Here is an 18,418-nt window from a genome sequence, read left to right on the forward strand (position 1 = left end):
TGTGTTAAGGACTCATAACAAATAACGAATGGAGCAGTGTGGGCATTTTCTGGAATGTTGTGTAATTCAGCCCTTCGACATTCCAAGAAGAATTCTTGGAGTTGCTTTTTTTAATTGCAGCGTTGAGTTCCGGTCCAGGGATGACCACAACACTTGTGGCAGGGCTCGTGCCGCTTCCATTCATGGCCAATTTTCCAGTTGGTAGCCAAGTCCCTGTGATAGATGGATGATGTGTTGGAAGCTTGTATGTAGGCTTGCTTGTAGCATGGCCAACCCTTCCCAACGGTAATTCTTATCAGCTATATGCTATAGTTATCAGATATCTGCATTGAGCATGGCATAAACTCAACATGCAACAATTTCAATGATTTTACAGTTAATTTAAGGAAATCAGTCAATTGATATAAATTCATTAGGTCCTAATCTATGGATTTCACATGACTGGGAATGCAGATACCTTACAAAAAAGAAAGGGGCATGGATCAGAAAACCAGTCAGTATCTTCTGTGACCACCATTTGCCTCATGCGGCACGACACATCTCCTCTGTCAAAGCTATATATTCAAGTTATATGAACTCTTGTCTTTATTTGTAGTTATTTATCAGAAATGAACGTTGGTCCTTGGTCCTCTGAATCTTCTCCAGCAGTCCAAATCTAACGGGGAGAAAAGGCTCTTCGTTTTCTTCTGTTTTCCCCCAGCAGGTTATTAAGGAACACATTTTATGAATGATGTATACCAATACCTTTGTTTAATAGCACTGCCTGACTTCTTAGACCTTATTCCTCAATTTGATAATTTGGGTGAAAGGAGGAGCAGAGGTTGCAGATGAAAACAACAAGAGAAAGACAGGTAGAGGAGGGAGTGACAGCGAAGAGAGAGGAAGAGAGACAGAGGGGGTGGTGCAGAAGCAGAGCGAAGGAGAGAGGCTAAAAGGGGAGAGACGGAAGAGAGGACAGGAGAAAGGGGAACAGATGCTGAGAAGAGTGTCCCGGTCGATAAAAGCGATGGAGTTACTCCTCTGCACTCTCAGGTTTCGGCGGGTGACCTCTAGCAGTGCCTATCACATTCTGCCGCAGAGCAGACACACACACAAGCGCAAATATGTACGCGTGCAAGCACGCACACACACACACACTCAGCAACACCTGTGCACAAGTCCATCCGCACATGAATAAACACAGGGGTATGTGCACAGATAAATGAGAAAGGTCAAGGGGAGCGAGAGAGAGAGAGAGAGAGAGAGAGAAAGAAAAAGAGAGACAAACCAAGTAAGAGTTAGCCATATAGCCAGAGAGAAAGAAAGATCAGGCGAGGAGAGAGGAAGCAACAACAATGGTTTGTTATGAAGTCAAGCCATCTAATATTTGTATTGGCAAAATTATGTCATTACATGCGGAAGTACATTTTTGTCACTGAGTCTAAGCAGTGAATGAATATCACAATTTCTGAAATACTTTTTAAGCAACTGTTAAGTTACTTAACTGGATTCTAGGACAGGACTGGGCTTGTGGTGGGCAATGTTACAGTTTTGGCACCACTCAAGCGTAATGACGTAATAAAAACACGGTTGTGTCGGAAACCCCTCTTTTCTCCAGCCCTGAAACCATAACCCTACACTGTGGAGTCTGTAAAAGACTAGGAACACTGTTGACTACAGTATTCAAGAGGTTGGAATGCAGAATGGTCAGAGCTTTTTCAGGTGTGGCCAGCTATTGAAATATATACACACACACACACATTTATGAGTGCCTAGTGAAAGTCTACCCACCCCTTGCAGTCCTGACATCTTGCTGCCTTAAAATGTTATCTTAAAATTGATTAAACTGGATTTTTTCGTATTTATTTTTTTCAAAGCCAGCATTCTTCTTTCACTGTGCAGGGAGAGATTATAAGGACACACCTGGTTCCCAAATTGATAACGTTTATCGCACATCGAGAGTCGCGTGGAGACAAACAGATTTGGTTCAGTCGGTTCAGTTCAGTCAGTCATCCTGAAGAGCCATTCCCATCTAGCTAGTTTATGCTTGTGGCTAGAAAACATCAGCGAGAATTTGAGACTTGCCTGCCGAAGTTAGGACTTTGGGAGTGTTCAGAATCATTCTATTTTTATCTGAGTAATGTTTTATTATACACTACCGATCAAAAGTTTTAGAACACCTACTCATCCAAGGGTTTTTCTTTATTTTGAATTTTTTTTTTAAATTGATGAATAATAGTGAAGACATCAAAACTATGAAATAACACATATGGAATCATGTAGTAACCAAAAAAGTGTAAAACAAATCAAAATATAGTTGAGATTCTTCAAATAGCCACCCTTTGCCTTGATGACAGCTTTGCACACTCTTGGCATTCTCTCAACCAGCTTCACCTGGAATGGTTTTCCAACAGTCTTTAAGGAGTTCCCACATATGCTGAGCACTTGTTGGCTGCTTTTCCTTCACTCTGCGGTCCAACTCATCCCAAAACATCTCAATTTGGGTGAAGTCGGGGGATTGTGGAGGCCAGGTCATCTGATACAGCAATCCATCACTCTCCTTCATGGTAAAATAGCCCTTACACAGCCTGGAGGTGTGTTGGGTCATTGTCTAAATAAATCACAGACAGTGTCACCAGCACAGCACCCCCACACCATAACACCTCCTCCTCCATCCTCCACGGTGGGAAATACACATGCGGAGATCATCCGCTCACCCACACCACGTCTCACAAAGACAAGGCGGTTGGAACCCAATATCTCAAATTTGGACTCCAGACCAAAGGACACATTTCCACTGGTCTAATGTCCATTGCTCGTGTTTCTTGGCCCAAGCAAGTCTCTTCTTCTTATTGGTGTCTTTTAGTAATGGTTTCTTTGCAGCACTTCAACCATGAAGACCTGATTCACACTGTCTCCTTTGAACAGTTGATGTTGAGATGTGTCTGTTACTTGTTCTCCTTGAAGCACTTATTTGGGCTGCAATTTCGGAGGCTGGTAACTCTAATGAACTTATCCTCTGCAGCAGAGGTAACTCTGGGTCTTCCATTCTTGTGGCGGTCCTCATGAGAGCCAGTTTCATCATAGCGCTTTATGTTTTTTTGCGACTGCACTTGAAGAAACTTACAAAGTTCTTGAAATGTTTCGGATTGACTGACCTTCATGTCTCAAAGTAATGATGGACTGTTGTTTCTCTTTGCTTATTTGAGCTCTTCTTGCCATAATATGGACTTAGTCTTTTACCAGATAGGGCTATCTTCTGTATACCAGCCCTACCTTGTCACAACACAACTGATTGGCTCAAACGCATTAAGGAGAAAATACATTTCACAAATGAACTTTTAAGAAGGCACACCTTTTAATTGAAATGCATTCCAGGTAACTACCTCATGAAGCTGGTTCAGAAAATGCCAAGCATATGCAAAGCTGTCATCAAGGCAAAGGGTGGCTATTTGAAATATATTTTGTTTTGTTTAACACTTTTTTGGTTACCACATGATTCCACGTGTTACTTCATAGTTTTGATGTCTTCACTATTATTCTACAATGTAGAAAATAGTAAAAATAAAGAAAAACCCTTGAATATGTAGGTGTTCTAAAACTTTTGACCAGTATATTATTTTACAAAAATGTAACATTAGACGTTAGTGCCGTAATTGTACATTTTCGGTGAACTCACTACAATAAATGTGCTTTAGCTGTTACAGTGGCCGGATGTTGGCTACACTATCTAGCTGCACACAATGACCAGAAGTATGTGGACATCTGCTTGACGAACATCTCATTCCAAAATCATGGGCATTAATATGGAATTGGTCCCCCCTTTGCTGCTATAACAGCTTCTACTCTTCTGGGATGGCATTCCACTAGATGTTGGAACATTGCTGCAGGGACTTGCTTCCATTCAGCTACAAGAGCATTAATGAGGTTGGGCACTGATGTTAGGCGATTAGACCTGGCTCGCAGTCGGTGTTCCAATTCATCCCAAAGGTGTTCGATGGGGATAAGGTCAGGGCTCTGTGCAGGCCAGTCAAGTTCTTCCACACCAATCTCGACAAACCATTTCTGTATGGACCTCACTTTGTGCATGCTGAAACAGGAAAGTGCCTTCCCCAAACTGTTGCCACATATTTGGAAGCACTGAATCGTCTAGAATGTAATTGTATGCTGTGGCGTTAAGATTTCCCTTCACTGGAACTAAGGGGCCTAGCCTGAACCATGAAAAACAGCCCTAGACCATTATTCTTCCTCCACCTAACTTTGCGGTTGTCACTATGCATTGGGGCAGGTAGCATTCTGCTGGCGTCTGTCAGACCCAGATTCGTCCGTCGGCCTGCCAGATGGTGAAGCATGATTCTTCACTCCAGAGAACGCGTTTCCACTGCTCCAGAGTCCAATGGCGGCGAGCTTTACACCACTCCAGCCGACGCTTGGCATTGCGCCTGGTAATCTTAGGCTTGTGTGCGAATGCTAGGCCATGGAAACCCATTTCACGAAGCTCCCGACGAACAGTTCTTGTGCTGACGTTGCTTCCAGAGGCAGTTTGGAACTCGGTAGGGTAGTAGTGAGTGTTGCAACCGAGGACAGACGATTTCAGCACTCGACGGTCCCGTTCTGTGAGCTTGTGTGGCCTACCACTTCGAGGCTTAACCGTTGTTGCTCCTAGACATTTCCACTTCACGATAACAGCACTTATAGTTGACAGGGGCAGCGCTAGCGGGGCAGACATTTTACGAACTGACTTGTTGGAAAGGTGGCATCCTATGACAGTGCCACGTTGAAAGTAACGGAGCTCTTTAGTAAGGCCATTCTACTGCCAGTGTTTGTCTATGGAGATTGCATGGCTGTGTGCAGCAACGAATGTGGCTGAAATAGTCAAATCCAATAATTTGAAGCGGTGTCCCCATACCTTTGTATATACTGTATATTGTACTTCCCTTTCTTTACTGAGGCAAGCGGGAGCAAAGGAAACTGTGTTGTTGTGCTGTTGGCTTGCAGCACAAACTATCCCCATCGAGCAGTGTAGACTGTATCACTGTGACATCCAGATGGTTACTTCCATTATTACAAGTTATTTCTCGTGTATGCTGCTATCCTACTAGAAGAAAATCAAGTGGGATGGTACAAATTGGAGATGGTCTCCAAATCCAGATGGTGACCAATAACGTTAGGTCAAGTTATTTCTCCCTTGCCCATCGAAATAAACATCACTTGAAGAGTTTATTTCCGAAATGCTGTATCCACCAATTTTTCACATTTATGTTTTTTCAACAGAGATGATTGTGTCTGTAAAATATTACTGTTCTCAGATGTTTTATTAGTAGATTTTAGTTGTGTATTAACATGTTTTTTTTTGCAAACCACTATATATTGATTGTTTAGCTGTAATGGAATGTTTGTATACTGTATATTTGACGGTGATATGGGTTTGTCTCACCTAGCTATCTTAAGATGAATGCACTAACTGTAGTTCGCTCTGGATAAGAGCATCTGCTAAATGACTAAAATGTCAAATGTAAATGTTTTACATACCTATCTCATATTACTATCAACAAAGTGTTGAAAGCGTTCCACAGGGATGATGGCCCATGACTCCAATGCTTCCCACAGTTGTGTCAAGTTGGCTGGATGCCCTTTGGGTGGTGGACCATTCTTGACACACAAAGGAAAATGTTGCGTGTGATAAACCCAACGGAGTTACCATTCTTGACACAAACCGATGTGCCTGGCACCTACTACCATACCCTGTTCAAAGACACTTAAATATTTTGTCTTGCCAATTCACACTCTGAATGGCACACACACAATCCATGTCTCAATTGTTTCAAAATACTTCTTTAACCTGTCTCTTCCCCTTCATCTACACTGATTGAAGTGGATTCAGCAAGTGACATCTATAAGGGATCATAGCTTTCACCTGGATTCACCTGGTCAGTCTATGTCATGGAAAGAGCAGGTGTTCTTAATGTTTTGTCCACTCAGTGTATAGCATTTAGCTAAAAAACATGATTGTTTGTCTTAAAATGGGTATATAGCGTCTTGGAAAGAAACTCTTTGCTTTTTTTACAAGTTGTAACTAGCGCCATGTTGCTGTTGTTGCCATCTAGCCAGGATAAACTAGCTGAGAAGGGTTTATCAGGATGACTGACTGAACTGAATCCATTCGTCTCCACCCTCGACTCTGAACTCCGTGACATATGTCATACATTTGGGCTCCAGGCGTATCCGTACAGCTTCTCCCCACTGTGGAAATCATCAATGTGCGTCTTGCTAGCTGTCAATCAAATGACGAGGTGCTGAAGCTCATTGGTTGAAACTCTAATTGCTAGGAGGCTTGCTACATGGGCCCCGCTTGCAGTACTCAAAATGGTGCCACACAGCTTCCAGAAAACCGTTGCTTTCAAATTAGGGATTTCATGGCTAATTGAACTCTGGAGCAGTGGAAACGCGTTCTCTGGAGTGATGAATCACGCTTCACCATCTGGCAGGCCGACGGACGAATCTGGGTCTGACAGACGCCAGCAGAATGCTACCTGCCCCAATGCATAGTGACAACCGCAAAGTTTGATGGAGGAAGAATAATGGTCTAGGGCTGTTTTTCATGGTTCAGGCTAGGCCCCTTAGTTCCAGTGAAGGGAAATCTTAACGCTATAGCATACAATTACATTCTAGACGATTCCGTGCTTCCAAATATGTGGCAACAGTTTGGGGAAGGCACTTTCCTGTTTCAGCATGCACACAGTGAGGTCCATACAGAAATGGTTTGTCGAGATTGGTGTGGAAGAACTTGACTGGCCTGCACAGAGCCCTGACCTTATCCCCATCGAACACCTTTGGGATGAATTGGAACACCGACTGCGAGCCAGGTCTAATCGCCCAACATCAGTGCCCAACCTCATTAATGCTCTTGTAGCTGAATGGAAGCAAGTCCCTGCAGCAATGTTCCAACATCTAGTGGAAGGCCATCCCAGAAGAGTAGAAGCTGTTATAGCAGCAAAGGGGGGACCAATTCCATATTAATGCCCGTGATTTTGGAATGAGATGTTGGACAAGCAGATATCCACAAACTTCTAGTCATTGTGTGCAGCTAGATAGTGTAGCCAACATCCGGCCAGGGTAACAGCTAAAGCACATTTATTGTAGTGAGTTCACCGAAAATGTACAATTACGGCACTAGCGTCTAATGTTACATTTTTGTAAAAAAATATACTGGTCAAAAGTTTTAGAACACCTACATATTCAAGGGTTTTTCTTTATTTTTACTATTTTCTACATTGTAGAATAATAGTGAAGACATCAAATCTATGAAATAACACATATGGAATCATGTGGCTCAGTTGGTAGAGCATGGTGTTTGCAACGCCAGGGTTGTGGGTTTGATTCCCACGGGGGACCAGTACGGAAAAAGAAAAAAAAATGTATGAAATGTATGCATTCACTACTGTAAGGCCCTCTGGATAAGAGCATCTGTTAAATGACTAAAAAATAAATGAAAATTTAAAAAAAAGAAGTAACCAACAAAGTGTTAAACAAATCAAAATATATTTCAAATAGCCACCCTTTGCCTTGATGACAGCTTTGCATATGCTAGGCATTCTCTCAACCAGCTTCATGAGGTAGTTACCTGGAATGCATTTCAATTAAAAGGTGTGCCTTCTTAAAAGTTCATTTGTGAAATGTATTTTCTTCTTAATGCGTTTGAGCCAATCAGTTGTGTTGTGACAAGGTAGGGCTGGTATACAGAAGATTGCCCTATCTGGTAAAAGACTAAGTCCATATTATGGCAAGAAGAGCTCAAATAAGCAAAGAGAAACAACAGTCCATCATTACTTTGAGACATGAAGGTCAGTCAATCCGAAACATTTCAAGAACTTTGTAAGTTTCTTCAAGTGCAGTCGCAAAAAAACATAAAGCGCTATGATGAAACTGGCTCTCATGAGGACCGCCACAAGAATGGAAGACCCAGAGTTACCTCTGCGCAGAGGACAAGTTCATTAGAGTTACCAGCCTCCGAAATTGCAGCCCAAATAAGTGCTTCAAGGAGTTCAAGTAACAGACATATCTCAACATCAACTGTTTAAAGGAGACTGTGTAAATCAGACCTTCATGGTCGAAGGGCTGCAAAGAAACCACTACTAAAAGACACCAATAATAAGAAGAGACTTGCTTGGGCCAAGAAACACGAGCAATATACATTAGACCGGTGGAAATGTGTCCTTTGGTCTGGAGTCCAAATTTGAGATATTGGGTTCCAACCGCCTTGTCTTTGTGAGACGTGGTGTGGGTGAACGGATGATCTCCGCATGCGTATTTCCCACCGTGGAGGATGGAGGAGGAGGTGTTATGGTGTGGGGGTGCTGTGCTGTGCTGGTGACACTGTCTGTGATTTGTTTAGACAATGACCCAACACACCTCCAGGCTGTGTAAGGGCTATTTTACCATGAAGGAGAGTGATGGATTGCTGTATCAGATGACCTGGCCTCCACAATCCCCCGACCTCAACCAAATTGAGATGTTTTGGGATGAGTTGGACCGCAGAGTGAAGGAAAAGCAGCCAACAAGTGCTCAGCATATGTGGGAACTCCTTCAAGACTGTTGGAAAACCATTCCAGGTGAAGCTGGTTGAGACAATGCCAAGAGTGTGCAAAGCTGTCATCAAGGCAAAGCGTGGCTATTTGAAGAATGTGCCATCACTATCAGAATAAAATGACATGATACCAAGGTAAAAGGCAGTTCGATTTGGCTGCTGGGGGTCAAGGAAGAAGTAGACTGATTTCTTTTAATCAGTGGAATTCCCGGTGGAAGCAGAGTATGATAGCTAAGGAGATGGAGAAAATTCTGGCGTTTGATTGCAAATATGCGGAGGGAGTCGAAAAGAGAAGTTGTATAAATTACCTGTCTGTGGATTACATCTTAAAACTATGGGCATCCATGGGATCATTGACAGAGAGGGAGAAGCGTTAATCCATGTACATGGGTAAGAAGAGTCTAGCTAGCTACATTTTCAGATATTATACGTTTCGAGTTTTGTCTGAAATTCATTTTCCTTGCAAGTTAAAGCGTACTGTTAGCTAGCTAGCTAACATTAACTGGCAGGCTTTCTAAGTAACGTTACGTGTATGATCTTTGTAGTAATATTAGTTGTATTTCAGAAAGCCAATTGTATTGCTAGTTATAGCCTAATGTTATCTAGCTAACGTTGAACCTAGTTTGTTAGCTTTAGCTACCTGCAGATCCATGCATGGTGGCTAGTTATGAAAATCAGTTTGTATTGTTAGTACTATATGGGTTGGGATTACTGCTGCATTTAAAACAACTGGGAACTCGGAACTGGCAACTCAGAAACCTCAGACTTCAGTGCATTCAAGACAACTGCGAACTCTGAAAAAATAAGCTCCGACTGGGAAAAAATATTTTGAACGGTCATCCAACTCGGGAATTCTAACTCGGGAACTCAGGCCTCTTTCTAGAGCCCCGACTTTCCAACCTGAAGATCACTGACGTCAAGATTTGACCTCGTATTTTTCCAAGTTCCCATTTGCCTTGAAAGCATCATTAGGTCCATTGTTTAGCTAGCTAGCTACATGTCTGAACAAAAGACTCCACTTTGCTAGAGGATTGCATGACCCATCAAGTTAGCCAGGTGTGTCTGGAGGTGATTACTGTAATCTAATGGACTAGATAAAGTGTATTTTTGCTACTACTTTAACCACTTTTAGTCTTAAAATCTTTGGTTGTTTACTACACCACCTTACTCTGTTTAGCACATGGACTCACATGTGAATCCTAAAAGAGATGGGCGGGGCTAAGGCTTAAGAGTGTATGAACGATTCTGAATGGGTATAGACAAAGAAGAGCCCTCCAGTAGGTGTACCAGAACATTCAAGGTACATTTTCTTAAAAGTCGGGTCACAAGTTTATCAACTTTCAAATCAGAATTACTTTCCCATTGTTCCTCAACTGCACTGTATGATATATCATTTTCTAGCTCTCTCTCTACTTTTATCCAAGGAAAAAAACACAATTTCAAATTTAGCTATGTAGGACCGAATCGAGCAGGTCGGTCATATATTGCCATCTAGTTCATCCCCTGAAGGTTGGCTTGTTAACTAGCCATATTTACGTGATCTGTTATTAGCTAGCTAGCCAATTTGACGTGGTCCATCAATCAATGTATCCAATCATGTCTGTCAGCAGCAATCGTGATTAAACACTCTTTAAAACAATGTTAAAAAGAGGATAGCTAACTTCGCTGGATAGGCCTACGTTGGTTGGAGGAGAAAACATTAGGTCTACTTACCACTATGTTTAGCCAACTGTACAAAGGTTATACCTGTAGCTTGCAAAGTAAACATTATCAGCTAACAGTGCATCGGCAAAACCTTCTGCTACTTGACAGGCAGAGCCCACAAAGGATGAGAAATTAACCTAAACCACTCATACTTGTCAGGTATAGTTCACTCAAATACCCAATTAATTGTGGCCAATATTTAGAGATATCATAAGACTACCCTCACATATCTGAAATTACATGATCAATTGATGTTTACTGATCATGATAAGCATGTAGTTACTTGCTGTATAACTCTGATGATGGAGCCAAATGTGTGCAATTGTTTGCATAGAATAATCAGAAATGTGTAGTTCTGACTACGCTCTACAAGTGTTGATGATATTACAACTAATAGTTAACATTTATTTAACAATCCCTTGAAAATGGCATGCAGTTATCAAAGGTTTTAACGGAGATGGGTGTCTCCTTGCCGCCCAGCAGGCAAATCAAAGGCTTTGAAACTTATTGTGACGTTTTATTCATAATGACCTATATGGGAATTATAAACTGGGTGGTTCGAGCCCTGAATGCTGATTGGCTAACAGCCGTGGTATACCAGACCGTATACCATGGGTATGACAAAACATTTATTTTTACTGCTCTAATTATGTTGGTAACCAGTTTATAATAGCAATAATGCACCTCGGGGGTTTGTGATATATGGCCAATATACCATGGCTAAGGGCTGTGTCCAGGCACTCCGTATTGCGTCATGCAGAGAACAGCCCTTAGTCGTGGTATATTGGCCATATACCACACCTCCTCAGGCCTTATTGCTTAATTATACAACAGGTGGGTCTAATCCTGAATGCTGATTGGTTAAAACCACATTCCAGCCGGTGTCTATTCCACAAGTTACTACCGGCTAAATCTATGACGTTAAAATGCCTATTTACTCTGTTCCATCTGCCTGTGCAATCCACTGTCTCATCAGCCCAGCCATGCAATTTATAAACTTGATCTCCACTATAAGAAGCATGAAGACATTATCTCACATTTCTTTTAGACTGAATTTAGTTTTCAATAGCGGAGATTTGTATGAACCTTGCTGTCTGTCTCTCAGATATTTGCAACATTGTCTCAATATTCAAATTCGATCTCCAGCATAGTAATGAACGAGTCAGGACAAGACAGACAGGCAGGCAGCGTTACTCAGCCAACAGTAAAATGAAACAAAGTGCTGCTACTGTAGTTTGCCATCTTTCCAGCTTTAGTTTGAGGTGATTCTGTTAGCTGTGTTGTTGCTAGCTACTCGGAACAAGTGTCCTGACGAGTGAGCACATTTTCTATGCCAGGTGAAACCGCGCTTCATTGTAATGGATGTAACCAAATAAATGTCAACAGAAAACAGCTTAAACAAATGGAAATGCAGCTACTTTGCTGTTTTTGGCTTTTTGACGTGACTGTAAGTTAGCCGTAGTTGGCTAGCTAGCAAGCAAGGGATAAGAACGTTGCCAGCCAGTATGGCAATGCACCATTTAGAACGAACGACTGGGTCGCGTCCATAGATACAGAACAAAAAGACTGAACGAACGACCAGCCGGCTTGGGTAGCAACTTTAGATTTGTGTCGGGACTATATCTTGTGGAAGGATAAAATAGTATGAATACATTTATCAAAATAATCTTTTTAATGAAAATATGTCAGTCATTATTTGAATATGTTGGTAACCCGTTGTATAAAAGTGATAATGCCCTCGAAGCCAGTGTTTGGAGGATACAGTGCATTTGGAAAGTATTGAGACCTCTTGACTTTTTCCATATTTTGGTACGTTACAGCCTTATTCTAAAATGGATTAAATATAATTTTTTTCAAAATTATTTTCCTTGTCAATACCCCATAATGACAAAGCAAAAAACATTTTTTTTGCAAATATATTACAAATAAAAACTGAAATTACCTAAGTATTCAGACCCTTTACTCAGTGCTTTGTTGAAGCACCTTTAGCAGTGATTACAGCCTCGCGTCTTCTTTGGTATGAAGCTACAATCTTGGCACAACTATATTTGGGGAGTTTCTCTCATTCTTCTCTGCAGATGCTCTCAGGCTCTGTCAGGTTGGATGGGGAGCGTCGCTGCACAGCTATTTTCTGGTCTCTCCAGAGATGTTTGATCGGTTTCAAGTCCGGGCTCTGGCTAGGCCACTCAAGGACATTCAGAGACTTGTTCCAAAGCCAGTCCTGTGTTGTCTTGGCTGTGTGCTTAGGGCCGTTGTCCTGTTGGAAGGTGAACCTTCACCCCAGTCTGAGGTCCTGAGCGCTCTGTAGCAGGTTTTCATCAAGGATCTCTCTGTACGTTGCTCCGTTCATCTTTCCCTCGATCCTGACTAGTGTCATGACTCTCCTGTGAGGATACGAAGGATCAGGTTACAGTGAGTCCACTCTACAGCACCTTCTCTCTCCCGCAGAGGGGTATAGGTACAGGTATAGGTGCAGCGCATTTTTTCAAATCAAATCAAATTGTATTTGTCACATGTGCCGAATACAACAGGTGTAGACCTTACAGTGAAATGCTTACGTACAAGCCCTTAACCAACAACGCTTTAAAAAGTTAAAGAAAAAAAAGTGTTAAGTAAAAAATAAATAAAGTAAAAAAATAAAAAAAACTTTCTGAATGCACGGTTTGCTGGCCCGAGATGAAACAACACCCCTGTGAATATATCCTCCAAACACTGGCTTTTCTGGCATTATCACTTAAATAATGCACGCTCTAGAATTATCTTCAAGCCAATAGTATTTTACTATTCCATGATATAAAGTAGAGTAGTATACTCTACAGAAATACACACTCTCACACAGATATGCATAGAAATATGCATGCATTTATACACTTATGTTCAAAAACGTAACCTTGGAATGATACAGAGAAGTAACCAACACTTCAACATTTTACAGTTGAGTGACATGGATGAATGTCTATTTCTTATGTGAGACCCTGAGAACTTGTTGCTTAGCTTATACACCTTTCAAACCAATATGTTTTTCCGGCAACTTTAGCATCCTGCCAACTTTTTGTGAACTTTTTAAATGTGGTAAAGTTCTGCCTACAGCTTAGTATGAAATGTAGCTGTAATGCTGAGGCGGCATTTGCATGCACTATGCTCTTAAGCTCTTGATGGTTGCCAGGCAGTGCCCGTTACTACTATCCTCCTGGCAGTTCTAAACTTTGCAAGGCATGTCACTTCACTCATCTCTTCACATAGCCCACCACACCCAGCTAGCAATGAGGAATCGGCCCAGAAGCGGCCAACTTCCGGGGGGCAGAAACTGATTAAATCGGCCCAGAATCGGGTGTTGGACTCGGCCCGGAATCAAAATGACTGACTGCCCAGAATCGTCCCAAGTATATCAGTCCGTTTCCGTCTACCGGAATTCAGCTGACTTTGCCGACATCTTACCAGAATCCCCCCAGAAGCGGCCCGATGCAAATTTTAATATATGTATACAAAATTACCTGATTTAGTCATTTTAAATATTACTATGATACATTTTATACATACAAATTATACCCAATCAAAAAAAATCTATTGTATCGATGGAAACACCATACACCTGGTGATGTGTCAGCATGCATGCTCCTGGCCCGCCACAGGAGTCGCTACAGCGCGAAGGGACAATGACATCCCGGCTGTCCAAACCCTCCCCTAACTCGGACGACGCTGGGCCAAATGTGCGTCGGCTCATGGGTCTCCCGGTCAATGCCGGCACAGGTCTCGAACCAGCATCTGGGCCAGATAACTCTCACCGGAATCGGCCCAAGCCCCAAGTAATACATTTGGGCCAGATAGGTCACACCGGAATCGGCCTGAGCGTCGGCCATGTCTGATTCTCAGCCGGGTGCCCCGACTCTCAGCCGGAATCGGTCCAGATCCACTGTGTTAGCTGGGCATGCACTGTTTTCTTAACCACGACTGGATGGATCCATAAAGAATTACTGTGGGCATAAATATAATTGAATTATGAAAATATTGGAATAAAGTAGGCCAATGCAATTGAAGGCATCAAATTGTTGCTTACTAAAACTCCAAAAGTCATTAAATTGTTATAATACATTTGAAGCAATAGCCTACCTGCGTGTGTTCAAGTATTTTGGCACTGTTTTATGCTGGTTTGAGACAAGCGTGGGGACTTGATAAATCTTGATAAATCAATCAATGTCAGATTTTCTTTTTACTGAATCACCATTTGGATATTGGTTAGGCTACAATTAGGCTGTAGAAATGTTAGCTAAGTTGAGGTGGGTGCTGCTCATGATCATCTTGTCTAGTCAGCTAATTTATTATCAGAAAATTGTTGTTCTGTTGTGTAGCTTAACAATTTGATTATTTTGCTCTTCACTCGCAGTCGTTTAGTAGCCTAGGCCTACTCCCAACCAAAACCCAGTGACTCTTCTTAATCAATCAATGTGATTTTGTTTCACTGAATTTCCATCTGTATATTTGGTTAATTCTCTGCCTGGGGAAATAAGTGGAGGTGGTATAGCTCATCTATTTGTTTGTTCATCTATCACTGATCAGAAACATTTAGCAAGCAATAATGTACCCTAAATCAAGTGTAGACCTTTTATTTTGTTTGATTGCGTAAAGGCAACTTCAAAAGCCCATGGAGGTTGTGAAATATGAACACGAGACTCACATGCTTTTGAAAATATAGATTGCTAGTATTTTCTATCGGTATCTGTCACGAGAATTTTCAATCCCAATGATAATAACTAACAATCAATTAAGCTTTGACCAATCCCCAAGGTTTGTAAGACCCTGGGTTTAATAATAATTAGGCAAAGACTCAGCTTATGCAAAAGGTTCGTACAGTTTATTCACGAGAATGTTCTAAAGTCCACAATACAAAGACATGCCATTTTATAACTCACTCCCTACTTACGCACATACCTCCACACAAACAGTAGATAACCTACGCACATACATACACACGAACAGTAGGTGGAATGTATCCTTCCCCATGGTTCTCACCACTGTTTATCACTACCAAACTAGAAGTTCCATTCCCCCGAGATTAGAGGAACCTGATTTAGGACTCCCTGTCCTATTGTACGTTTCTCAGAGTTCTAGCCAGTTTAATTGTTCTCGGTATCTTCTTAGTCACACACACACACACACACACACACACACACACACACACACACACACACACACACACACACACACACACACACACACACACACACACACACACACACACACACACATTTCTCTCCCTCACATGTCTCTACCGAACCTTATTGGACTTACATTTAGTACTTTAATTATTAATTATACATGCTACATAAACTAATAATCACTAATAGTTACGTTTCAGGGTGGAATTCTTTAACCTCTCTTGGGTATGTGGGACGTGACCGTCCCACCTGCAGGACACACAATTCAACAGCCAGTGAAATAGCAGGGCGCCAAATTCAAAACAACAAAAATCTCATAATTCAAATTTCTCACACATACAAGTATTTTACACCATTTTAAAGATAATCTTCTCGTTAATCCAACCACATTGTCCGATTTCAAAAAGGCTTTACGGCGAAAGCATAGCATTAGATTATGTTAGGACATCACCTTGACAAGAAAAACCACACAGCCATTTTCCTAGCAAGGAGAGCCATCACAAAAACCAGAAATACAGCTAAAATTAATCACTAACCTTTGATGATCTTCATCAGATGGCACTCATAGGACTTCATGTTACACAATACATGTATGTTTTGCTCGATAAAGTTCATATTTATATCCAAAAACCCCATTTTACATTGGCGTGTAATGTTCAGAAATGTTTTGCCTCCCAAAACTTCCGGTGAATGAACACATCAATTTACAGAAATACTCATCATAAATGTTGATAAAATATTAAACTGTAATTCAAAGAATTATAGATACACTTCTCCTTAATGCAACCGCTGTGTCAGATTTAAAAAAAACTTTACAGCGAAAGCACACTTTGCAATAATCTGAGTACAGCGTTCAGACACGAAACCAAACCCGCCATTTTGTGGAGTCAATAAAACTCAGAAATAATATTATAAATATTCACTTACCTTTGATGATCTTCATCAGAATGCACTTCCAGGAATCCTAGGTCCACAATAAATGTTTGTTTTGTTCGATAAAGTACATAATTTATGTCCAAATACCTCCTTTTTGTTCACGCGTTCAGTCCACTACTCCAAATGCAGGAAGCGCGCGAAAATGTCACGACGAAAAGTCAAAAAAAGTTATATTTACGTTCGTAGAAATATGTCAAACGATGTATAGCATCAATCTTTAGGATGTTTTTAACATAAATCTTCAGTAATATTCCAACCGGACAATTCCAATGTCTTCAGAAAAGAAAAGGAACCGATGCTCCCATATTCACAGTAGAAACATGAAACACCGTTCTAAAGACTGTTGATATCTAGTGGAAGCCTTAGGAAGTGCAAAATTAACCCTAAGTGACTGTGTACTGTATAGGCAATCACTTAAAAAACGACAAGCCTCAGATTTCCACACTTCCTGGTTGGATTTTTCTCAGGGTTTTGCCTGCCATATGAGTTCTGTTATACTCACAGACATCATTCAAACAGTTTTAGAAACTTCAGAGTGTTTTCTATCCAAATCTACTAATAATATGCATATCCTACCTTCTGAGCCTGAGTAGCAGGCAGTTTAATTTGGGCACACCTTTCATCCGGATGTCAAAATACTGCCCCCTACCCTAGAGAAGTTAATCATTACTTTTAAGCATATAAATTGCCTTATCAATATCATGATGAAGATACTCAAAATGAAAAACCCTACGCCTACTCTCTAACAAAGCGGAGTGAGGGTAGGAAAGAGATTAAACGTTGATCAAAAAAGCATGGACTTGCCTCTGGCTCTGTTTCAAAATATTACTTTTTGTTTAGGATTTAGCTTTCACATGTTGACGTGAGGCAAGTTGTATGGGAAAAATATTCTTTGTATTTTATTCTCTTATATTTAATTATATTCTTACTACAAAATATATGTGTGTTGACTGTGTTCAGGGTGTGTCTTGTCTGTTTAATGAACAAAATAATGAACTATTGATTTCATTAATTTGGATGTAACATAATTAAACTCAATCTGCCATTCTATTGTTCTGAAAATAAATTGTATTAGTCTTATAATGTTTCTTAGGATCTGCATAAACAAATTAACAATGGATTTTAATGGTGTATATTCAATGGATTTATTCAAATAGACACCCACCCACAACTGCACACCACTACTACCACTTATGCCGGTATGTGCACGGGAAGTATAAAAGGAGTATGCAGGCAAGAACGTGGTAAAAATTGGCGGTCATACAGTATAAACATTGCTCATATGTTTTTGACACACTTGAGAAAGAACACATGGCTCTTTACAAGTGTAATTACAGTAGCTGCTTATGAGTTATGGTGCTATTAAAGTCTTTCATAAACAGACAAAACCAGACAGGATTTTTTCAATCATTCCAATAACAACTGGCAAAACATTTAAATGTATGATGTTGACATTCACTGTGTAATCATCTTTGGCTACAGAGGCTATACTGTTGGTATAGTACTTGCACTGTAAAAACTACTTAGCACCCATGACCTGTGACTTGACTGTCTGCATTTGTAGTGGAATATCTGTGTTTTTGTGCATTTTTCTGTGTGTTTTGGGTATGTTCTGTGTGTTTTGGGGTGTGTTTTGGGTATGTTTTTGGGGTGGTTTTCAGAGGAGTTTGGATGTGTTTTGGGTATGTCATGTGTGTTTTTGTTGGAATTTTGATATGTTTAGGGTGTGTTTTTGTGTGCATGTATGTACCTTATAACTTGAGCTTTATCAAGACAGGCTCTGAGTTACAACATGAACATATTCACATCTGTCCTTGGGGTTAAAACGTAATAGAATAACTCAAATCAAATTGTATTGGTCGTATACACATATTTAGCAGATGTTATTGCGGGTGAAGCGAAATGCATGTGTTCCAACAGTGCAGTAATATCTAACAATACACAACAATACACACACATCTAAAAGTAAAATAATGGAATTAAGAAACATGTACATTTTAGGACAAGCAATTTTGGAGTCCGGAATAGAAATATATAGACAGTATGTGGATAGAAT

At 40.8% G+C, this 18,418-nt stretch overlaps 1 protein-coding gene across 1 annotated transcript in view; it reads left to right on the forward strand.

The window, feature by feature from the left end:
• The window catches only part of ngfrb (nerve growth factor receptor b), an 80,631-nt gene that overhangs the window by 34,429 nt on the left and 27,784 nt on the right, over nucleotides 1-18,418 (forward strand). The window lies entirely within an intron of this gene.

The sequence above is a fragment of the Salmo salar genome, chromosome 19 (genome assembly GCF_965601325.2).
Source record: "Salmo salar chromosome 19, fSalSal1, whole genome shotgun sequence".
NCBI classification, from domain to species: domain Eukaryota; kingdom Metazoa; phylum Chordata; class Actinopteri; order Salmoniformes; family Salmonidae; genus Salmo; species Salmo salar.